The sequence below is a fragment of the Lampetra fluviatilis genome, chromosome 17, assembly GCF_964198595.1.
Source record: "Lampetra fluviatilis chromosome 17, kcLamFluv1.1, whole genome shotgun sequence".
NCBI classification, from domain to species: Eukaryota; Metazoa; Chordata; class Hyperoartia; order Petromyzontiformes; family Petromyzontidae; genus Lampetra; species Lampetra fluviatilis.
This window is the reverse complement of record NC_136291.1, coordinates 2,279,944-2,288,614: the sequence shown is the minus strand read 5'-3', so window position 1 is coordinate 2,288,614 and position 8,671 is coordinate 2,279,944. Positions and strand designations below refer to the sequence as shown.

The 8,671-nt window shown below is 50.8% G+C and overlaps 1 long non-coding RNA gene across 1 annotated transcript in view; it reads left to right on the top strand.

The window, feature by feature from the left end:
• The window catches only part of LOC144936720 (uncharacterized), a 27,874-nt gene extending 25,563 nt beyond the window's left edge, over positions 1-2,311 (top strand). Inside the window, exon 3 of the long non-coding RNA XR_013637452.1 lies at positions 2,275-2,311. This is a non-coding gene — a long non-coding RNA (uncharacterized LOC144936720). The remainder of the gene's footprint in view (positions 1-2,274) is intronic.
• Positions 2,312-8,671: the final 6,360 nt, after the last annotated feature.

Here is an 8,671-nt window from a genome sequence, read left to right as displayed (position 1 = left end):
ATACTAACATTGCCCATAGACTAACATTGTCCATAGACTAACATTGCCCATAGACTAACATTGCCCATATGCTAACATTGCCCATAGACTAACATTGCCCATAGACAAACATTGCCCATAGACTAACATTGCCCATAGACTAACATTGCCCATAGACTAACATTGCCCGTAGACTAACATTGTCCATATACTAACATTGCCCATTTACTAACATTGCCCATATACTAACATTGCCCATAGACTAGCATTGCCCGTATACTAACATTGTCCATAGACTAACATTGCCCATAGACAAACATTGCCCATAGACTAACATTGCCCATAGACTAACATTGCCCATAGACTAACATTGCCCATATGCTAACATTGCCCGAAGACAAACATTGGCCATAGACTAACATTACCCATAGACTAACATTGCCCATAGATTCGGAGTGCATGAACCCTCAATCGCACTACTTGCGGTTTGTCTTTAATGTGTCTCTACGGGTCTCTAAATTTTGTCTATATCTGTTAACTATGGGTCCATACATTTTTCGATTTAAAGATGTCGTGACTGCAGGGATTCATATTCTTGGTTCTGTCGGTGAAGTCGCGCAGAAAGGGAAATAATAAAATATTAAAATAAAACAATAAAATTATCACGACGTTTCGATTGCAACACAAGCAATCATCATCAGGTGTGAAACCCCACAGCAAGACATAAAAAAAAGTGGCGGTTTTTTCTTAACGTCAGAACCACGGACAGCAACTGGCGGTTGTTCAGACGGACGAGTATGGATCCAACTGCTAATCGGAGGCGCGTGTGTCCATCGCTGCACCACTTTCAAATCCAAAACATGGATTAAAATCCGAAAATCCGGATTAAACATGAAAAAAACACGGATTCAAAAACCCCCCAAAAAACCCGGATTAGAACCCAAGTTCTTCAGCTGTGTCGCCACGACCTGTGCCGCTTACAACGCGAACGCTTCGGTATGTAACGAGCTCCCTCGGCAGGCTTCCTCGCGCCAATGATTAACGAGCAATTAGCGACTAATTAAGACGACCTCTGCCAGTCCTCAAGTCCGTCCCCGCAGCTTCCACGAGCCTCCTGTAAAACTAAAAAAAAGGGCAACGGACGAGAAAGTTAACCGATTTTTTTTTTGCAGCGGGCTTTATGGGTTAGAGGGGGTGGGGGCGTGGAGGTGGGGGAAGGGGGGGAGAGGGGTGGCTGGTTGTTTTTTTTTGTCAAAAGTTGTTCAATTAAAAGTAACACGCAAAAAAAAAGTTCGAAAGTTTTTTTTTGAGGTTTTGTTTCGGTTGCGAGAGTCGCGTGGCTCGGATTGCGTGCGAGATGAGGTCGATGTTCGTGGCGTGGCGTTGGCGCTGCTCTGGGACACATCGCTGATAGGTAATTACAGAGTGGCCGGGCCGAACACATACACGCTCACACAGCTTGCCGAACACCGTCTCTGTGGCTACGCGTGTCTGTGCGTGTGTCTGTCTGCTGCTGCTGTGTGTGATAGTCTGTGTGTGTGTACCAGTGTTACAGTTTGTGTGTGTTTATTCGTCTGCGTGTGTACGTGTGAACGTATCTGGGTGTCTGTGACGACTTAGCTTCAAATGAGTACCTGGTGCGGTGCGTAATAACATCGCCACTAGGGAGACAAAGGCGGCCGGGCGTGGTGCTGGCCACCCACCCCCTCGTGTGCAGTGCCAGCCTTTATAGGTGCTTGCTAACAGCACTTGCCCCGACAGTCTGTTAATGCTATACGGGGGATCTTTGTATTTTGTGTGTGTCTGTGACAGTCTGTGTGTCTATTCTTGTGTGTATTTTGTATGTGTGACGTTTGTATTGTGACGGCAGGTGTGTGTGTGTCACGTCTATGTGTGTATGTCTGTGTGTGACCGTCTGTGTGTGAGAGTCTGACTGTGTCCGTGTATTTTTCAGTGTGTGTGTCTGTCTATCTTTCTCTCCTCCAGTCTCTGTGTGACAGTATGTGTGACAGTCTGCATTTTTGTCCGTCCGTTTTCCAACACGTGTGTCTGATTGTCTGTCTGCATGTTTGCCTGCCTGTCCGTGTGGCTGTGTGCACGTCTGTATGTCTGTCCGTCTACATCTGTCCGCCCGAGTGGATCTATGTGTTCGTCAGTCTCTTTGGCTGTCTGTCTATTTATCTGATTTGTCTGACTGCTCTACATGTGCACCTTCCTCTTTTACTCTTTAACTTATTATTAATTAACTTCTCCCAGTGTCACCATAATCGTGCCATCGGCATTTGCTGTCCATAGGGGCGTGAGCGACCAATTTGCAGGGCCTCAGCATTCACCAGGGCGTCCTGCAGGAATCGAACCTCCATCCTCTGCAGCACCAGCGAGCGGACAACGCGCTACCGCTGGTACCACGGCGGTACCCGCCCCGAATCGGTCTCCACGGCAGCGATTCAACCCCCGATGAAGCTTCGCGAGCGGCATGGAGGTGAGGAGAACTCGCAAGCAAACCCCGAACGCAGAAGATGTCCCTGGGTCTGATCTTCCACGACGCTCACGGTCAATGGCGGAGCCAGGATTTTCAGGTAGCGGGGGACAATCCCTCCAGAAATGAAAAATGAAAGGAGTTGTTAGTAATTAAGGAGTTGTTAGCAAGCTAGGAGTTGTTAGTAATTAAGGACTTGTCCCATTCTTTTTATTCGACGCTTGTGCGGCGATGGCGCAGCCATCGATCGAGGGTCGAATTCGAACCGCGTTGTGTGATCGGCATCGCGCTCGCTGAAGGTGAATGCCTTCAGGGAAGTCGTGTACTGTATACGCAACTGCGCACAATTATGTGAGTCGCTTATAACTGCTTTGTCGTTACTTATTGCCAATTATGGACTCAGACTATTGTCCTATCATCTCATAGAGTCCCTGGCACGTCATTATATGCTACACAGTGGCAGTGGGGGTCGCAAAATTCCAATAAATTACTAATAAACCCCAATGATCCGATCGAAATTAGGGATTTCGATCGGATCATTGGGGGGGCATGTGCCACCCCACCCCCCACTGGCTCCCCCAGTGCTCACGGTTCACCCTAACGCGCACCCACTTCACAAAACCGTGGCAGTAGATGCGGGTACCTGATGCACAAATGGAAAATAAAATAGAAACTTCTCCAGTAGCAGTGTGCGACTGTGGTCATCCAGAACAGGCCGTACAGCAGATAACGACGCAAAGCCCCGGTCCACAAACACGAAGGCGACATCACAGCGATGACGCAACTCCGCTGCTCCAGACGCTGTTGCTTGACCACCCCGGATGTGAGATTGTAGTCGTTGCTCTGCATCCACATCAGCAGCCGTGCGACATCAATGAGACGATGCGACTCGTCCACAACTCTGTCGACGGAGACTCACCAGAGGCGACGCGGCACGAGGTCACGACCCCTCTGTTTGTCCCCTTGACCCGTTCCTCCCAGGCTATGGGACCTCCGCCGTCTATCATAGCCCCCCCCCCCCCCCCACATATCCGCCCCACCCCCAAGCCTCTTCCGCCCGCCGACTTCTCAATTGCTCAGATCCCGGTAATTGGCAGCGGGCGCTGTAGCGGAGCGGTTGAGAATCTGCCGATGAAGCATTTCAGTCAATTTCCCTGCTCCTGTTCCTCCTCCTCCTCCCCTTCACCCCCCCCCACCCACCGACCACCTCCAACTCCACCTCCACTCCCTGCTCTCGACGACCCCCGTAACCCCTCAAACATCGAGGCGCAACAATTCAGCGTCTGTGTTTATCTTGGAGAAATCCGACGGGCTGGGCAGCTCTTGATAGACATGTGTTCGCCTAGGGGCGGGTCATGCATTTACAACAAACAATGGAAAAAAGAAACGACGACGGGAGTGCAAAGCGTAGGGACGGTGAGGAAATCACTGACAATAAAACTAGATTAAGTTTAAAGTACATGTTACACAAGTACATCAATCACCAAGCTCGCGCAATGCAGCGATGCAACTGCACAAACAGTCCCAGACCACGCCGAGTCAAAACACAGTCCCCCAATAAAATTGCACATTAAATTTTTACTATCGATACACGGGAAAAGGATCAAAGCTACAAATCACATTTGCAAATGTGGTTGTATCCAGCACTGATCTTCTGCTTCGGGATATGTTTTGTGCACACTGCAGCAGCAGGTTCAGATATCACCCGCTACTGATGTTAGCCGGGAATCGAACTAACTGAGCTTGGGCGTCTTCGTAGCGCAGGGCGCTTACCGCAGTCCCACCGCTCCCCATGCGCACACACACACGCACACACACACGCACGCACACACACACGCACACACACACACGCACACACACACACACGCACACACGCACACACACACACACACGCGCACACACACGCACACACACACGCGTACGAAGACACGGCGCACCAAGGAGTGGCTGGCCAACACTACGCTCGGCTGCCTTTGTCTCGTGGCGATGTTCATCACGCCGCACCAAACACTCATGTTAAGTCTGGGTCGACCTAGGGGAGGCCCAGGACCGATTCAGAAAATCATCGCTGGTTGTTGCCATGAGTGGGAATCGAGCTTGGGTCGCTGGGTTCGCTACACTGTCGCTTCCCAGCATTTAACAGACGATTGGGGCAAGTGCTGTTAGCGAGCACCTATTAAGGCTGTCACTGTACACGGTGGGTGGGTAGTGGCCAGACCGCGCCCGGCCGCCTTTGTCTCCCCAGTGGCGATGTTGACACACCGGCCCCAGGTACTCATTTAAGGCTGAGTCGACCTAGGGGAGGCCCCACGACCCGTGCAGATATTCGTCACACGCACAAAGACAAAGACCAAGATCCCCCGTATAGCCTTGAACAGACTGTTGGAGCAAGTGCTGTTAGCGAGCACCCATGAAGTCCGGCACGGCACACGAGTGAGTGGGTGACCAGCACCACGCTGGAGTCATCACACACACGCGCGCACGCACGTGGTTCGTGAGGCGAACCCGCTGAGCGTGCCGCCTCTGCCACGCGTCGCGTCGTCTCGAGTCTCGAGAGACAAAGGCGGCGGTGGCGTGGGAGGGAGGGGGGGGTGGCCCAACCCCGGCGCGACCTCTGCGCTCTCGCGACGCGCGCACTCCATCACGCACCAAGGTCGCTCCGTGTTTATTCCACACGCTGGCGCACACCGCCATGTGTGTGTGGGAAGGGGGGGTGGCGGTAGTGTAGCGGTTAGCGCGCTGCGCTACGAACCTGGCGACCCGGGTTCGATTCCCGCTCACGGCCAGCTACAGTGACGATTATCTTAACCGGTCCTGGGCCTCCCCTAGGTCGACTCAGCTTCAAATGAGTATCTGGTGCGATGTGTAAACATCGCCACTGGGGAGACGAAGGCGGCCGGGCGTGGTGTTGCGTGCCGGCCTTAATAGGTGCTCGCTAACAGCACTTGTCCCCTACAGTCTGTTAAAGCTATACGGGGGATCTTTGTTTTTGTTTTTGGGTGTGCGGGGAGTGGTCGTGTAACGGTTAGCGAGCTGCGTGACGAACCCGGTGACCAGTGTTCAATTTTCGCTCACGGCCACCAACATTAGTGACCATACTTCACCACGCTGCGTCGTAAGATGCGACAGGCCCTCATTGTAAATCCAAAATAATACCGCATCTCAATTGCGTGTCGTGCGAACGCACTTACTATAGACTCGCCTTCGCCAATAAATCGATTTCAATTTACGGCGCTGTAATTCCCCACTCCCAAAAAAGCGTGAATTAACGGGCGATCCATTTGCAGATACCCCACTAAAATAATAAAGGATAACTTACATGCGGAGGGCGCAACCCGTTATTCCACGTCTCCGCACGTGGTTTCACACCAACCTCAGTCATTGACTCTGTCAGCACCGTCCCGTATGTCATGCATAGAGAGTGGAGGGGGCGGCTAGTATTTATATATGTACGGGCGCAGCTATGCAACTGCTTGTTCAGGTACCTGCTGAAGGAACGGCCTACGCTCGAAGGGAGTTCAGGCGAGGGGTATAGAGCCGTGTTCTTCACTAATGTTCGCCGATCGGACATCATCAGTGTGTGTGAGGGCCGCCACACATTTGAAACCATTAGGGGGTTTGACAGCAGCACGATGGTGTCCGATCGTCGAAAATTAGTGAAGATGATGATGGGGGTGTTGCAGTAATATGTTTTTACCCTTTCAACTGGTACAAAAACTGACACCTTTATACAAGGCATCATGTTTGCAATAACCACAACACAAGCAGTCAAAATGCAAACAAAAGAAACAACTGAAGATGATAATGATATGCACTGTCCTTGAAGTTGATTGGTCCACACACGAGACAGCTTTTCTTAGAGCCTAGTCTCACATGGTGTTGGACCAGATGACGCCAAAAGGCGTACAACTCAAAGACAGCGCACTATCAGAGTATTGAGAGCTCGGGGTAAGCATTTACACTATGAGACCTCCTTTACCAGTGGCAAAAAATAGTAATAGGTTTTTACCCTTTCAACTGGTACAGAAACTGACAACTTTTTACAAGGCATCATTTGTACCAGTTGAAAGGGTACAAACCTATTACTATATTTTGCCACTGGTAAAGGAGGTCTCATAGTGATGGGGGTGTTCTCGCTGTTTGTGTACCGTCGGAGGCCGCACGTCACGGGGCAGCACCTAACGCCACCAGAGGCCTCTAGGGGCCCGTGGGCCTTACAATGAAGCACGCTGCTGTTTGATGAATTCGGCCAGATGCTTGGGTAAATAGGCAAGAGTAGCCACTCTTTAGCCCACATCACGCTGCCTGCAAGATTGACTAATTGTGGTGTACACCATTCATTAACTCTTTAACTTACTTATTTATCCAGCAATGCCCCACTGAGTTGCGTGGCTACTTTTCAGGAGGGTCCTGCTGCTCCCACATTGGCGCATTTTTGCAAGATGTATTCAGGCAATTTATGACGATGAGTTGTGTCTACGACTTTCATTACACTGGTCAACAAAAAAAAAATTCTGGCCTGGACTTTTGCAGCTGTTTTAGACTAATTTCAGGGTGCTGATTCCAAATCTGATCTCAGATTTGCTCTATCACATCTCATTTTTATGCTATCGGCATACCCCATTTCATTGATTTTACCCGAAATTAACTCTGTCACTCATGATTGCAAGTGGTTGCGAGTCAGTGACTGCTTTAGTGTTAAAATAAGGTGCTGTATTTTTAGGATAGTGTGTTTATAATATAATTTTATGTAGATATCCACATTTATTTAATATTTTTATTCTGCAGTTTTATTGAAAATACAATATGTGATATCTAAAAAACCTGATGTGATAGACAAAAACTGATGCCAGATTTGGAATCAGCACCCGAAAATGATCTTAAGACCGTTGGAATATCTTATGCCAGAAAAAGTGTGTTGACCAGTGTTATTATTGACGTGGAGAGGAGGAAATCGGAGCACCCGGAGAATCCCCACGCCTTGTGCGAGGGAGAAATACTCAAACCCCGTACAGATGGGGCGGAGTGGGGGGATGACGATTAGCCCACTTGCTGTACTGCCTTCTCCTGGCAAGCCAGAGGTATGGCACCTCCTCCTGGAGACCCAGAAACGGGAAGGGGGAGTTTCACGCAGCATCTGTGTGTGCGGAGACCCACCAACCCCCATCTCGCTGCTGCCTCCACGGCTGTGCTGAATGGTCAGCTGCCACGTATGTAACCACTGCCACCGCCACCCGATTATTCGTGCTTGCAGGGCTCCGCAGAGGCAGGGGAGAGCGTTTAAAGGAACGCGTGGAATAACCCGACCAAAAGACACAGGAGGCAGAGGGCCATTTGTTATAATCAGCGGAATCCCTAAATGTGTAATGCCAGTAGAGTGAACCTACGTTGTGAGTGGACTAGTGTCCACGGGAGGTAATGACAGGACAGTCAGCCTACGTTGTGAGTGGACTAGTGGCCACAGGAGGTAATGACAGGAGAGTCAGCCTACGTTGAGAGTGGACTGGTGGCTACGGGAGGTAATGGCAGGGGAATCAGCCTGCAGTACGAATGGACTGGTGGCTACGGGAGGTAATGGCAGGGGAGTCAGCCTGCAGTACAAATGGACTAGTGGCCACGGGAGGTAATGGCAGGGGAATCAGCCTGCAGTACGAGTGGACTGGTGGCTACGGGAGGTAATAACATGGGAGTCAGCCTACAGTACGAATGGACTAGTGGCTACGGGAATGATTGAGAGATCGGAGCGTGGCCAGGTGACGGAAGAGGGCGGTGGAGTCAGCCGGTAGATCGAGCGGTCTAGAACCAGCGAGAAGGTTCGGGAATGGGGGCGTGGCCTCGGACCGTATATAAGGGAGATGCGCGGGAGACTCGGGGCTGTTGCGTTGGGTGGGGTCTCAGACTTTCCGAGTGACTCCTTAGATAAGAGAAACCATCTCGAAACAAGTGCGTCCAGGTCGTCGTCACAAATGGACGAGCGACAAAGAGACTCGGGAAGAGCAGAGAGGGCCATTGGTAACTAACCAGCGCGGTATCCGTAAATGGATCGCCACGATTTCAAACGTCATCCATGCTTTCGTCGCCTCCGTGACAAACTCAACAAACCTCGAGCGGTTCCACAAGAGACGCGGACCCACTCGCCCAGCTTCGGAACCCCGACCCGCAGAAACACGGCCGGGTAGAGAAGGCGCATTTGAAACTCGATGGGGTATCCAT